Source organism: Tupaia chinensis, unplaced genomic scaffold (assembly GCF_000334495.1).
Source record: "Tupaia chinensis unplaced genomic scaffold, TupChi_1.0 Scaffold143970_1, whole genome shotgun sequence".
Taxonomy (NCBI): Eukaryota; Metazoa; Chordata; class Mammalia; order Scandentia; family Tupaiidae; genus Tupaia; species Tupaia belangeri.
The window spans coordinates 61,184-62,948 of record NW_006203821.1 but is presented as its reverse complement, the minus strand read 5'-3'; positions in this window follow the sequence as shown (position 1 = coordinate 62,948).

Genomic DNA, 1,765 nt, shown 5'->3' with positions numbered 1-1,765 from the left:
AAAAAAAAAAAAAAAAAAAATAGAATGAGGCTGAGACAGGGAAGAAAAGACCAAGAGAGGTAGAGACAGGGTAGGGGCACACTCACATGGGTCTATTGACTTCTTATTCTCATTTAAAAAAAAGTATTTTCCCAGTCCTGACTCTTAATTTCCATCTACATTTTAATAATCACAATGTCAATTACACAAAAACAATTTGGTAGGATTTTGATAACATTTGCTTTAAATCAATTGTTCAATTTAAGAACAATTGACATTTTTAGAGTAATGACACTTCCATACATTAACATGATATTCTCATTTCATGTGTTTAGCTATTCCTTAATTTCTTTAAAAATTTTATAGGTTTTGCTCTTGCATGCACGTGTTTTTGTATGTACTGAATTATTATATATAACAGATTAATAAGTAGTCATTGCTTTTAGTATCATTAAAAAGAAAACCATTAAAATACTTATCTTCCGGGACCAGCAGTTAGCGTAATGGCTATGTCACTGGACTCCCACGTAGTCGACCACGGTTTGAGTTCTGGACCCGGTAACTTAAACTCACGCTGGGCGCGTGTGCGTGCGTGCCCGAGATCCCAAGAGGAAAATGGAGGAGAAGGGATTGCAGTGTGGCCATTCCCCCTGGGGGGTGATTTCTCGCTTTCTGTCTCTCTGTCTCTCTCTGTCTGGCAAGCACGCGCCCTATAGCAAAAGTCTCTCTTAAAAAAAAAATAAAACTTATCTTCCAATCTTTCATTTGTAGTATGTAGAAGTAAAATAGATCTTTGTAGATTGACTTTGTATCCATAAACTTCAAGTACCCAATACATTTTTTTTTTTTTTTTGGAGAGGTTTTTGCTATAGGGCCCGTGCACTCGCCAGAAAGAGAGAGACACAGAAATAGAAAGCCAGAAATTACCCCAGCCGCAATCCCCTTTCCTCCATTCTCCTCTCAGGATCTTGGGCATGCACGCACACGTGCCCGGCGTGAGTTTAAGTCACTGAGTCTGGGACTCGAACCGTGGTCGAGTACATGGGAGTCCGGCGACATAGCCATGACGCTAACTGCTGGTCCCTCCAATACATTTTGAATAGTTCTTTTTTAGATTTTTTACACAAAAATAAATTTATCTCTAAATGAAACCAGGTTTATTTATACATTTATTTTAAATTCTTCTATCTTTTTTCTCTTGATTTATTGTTCTGATTAGGGTCTCAAGTACAATGCTTAATAGAAGTGATGATATCAAATATGTTCATCTTATTCCTGATCTCAGAGGCAAACCATAAACATTTCAACATGAACTATGACATTTTTTAGTTACCTGTGTTTATACAAATCTTATACTTATTATATTATAGAGGCTCCTTTTTTTTTTGCTAGTAGGTTTTGTTACAATTAGATATTAAATTTTATCAAATATTTTTGTATATATTGAGGAAATCATATAATTTTATTCATATTGCATTAGTGTGATAAATTATATTAATTGACTTTTTCAAATCTGAATCAGCCTTGCATTCTGGAATTACATAAACTTTATCTTGGCTTATCACAGGATTTGTTTTGCAAACATTTTGGTTGGGAGTTTTGTATGTTGACTCATGAGTAATATTCTGGAATATTAATTTTTTATCATGTAATTAAAGGTTTTTTTTTAAAACAGCACTGAGATATAATTATATACTATACAAGCAATAAACATATTTAAAGTGTACAATTCAGGTCCGGCAGGTGATGTGGTGGTTAAGGCTCTGGATCCATTTGGTTTACTGGC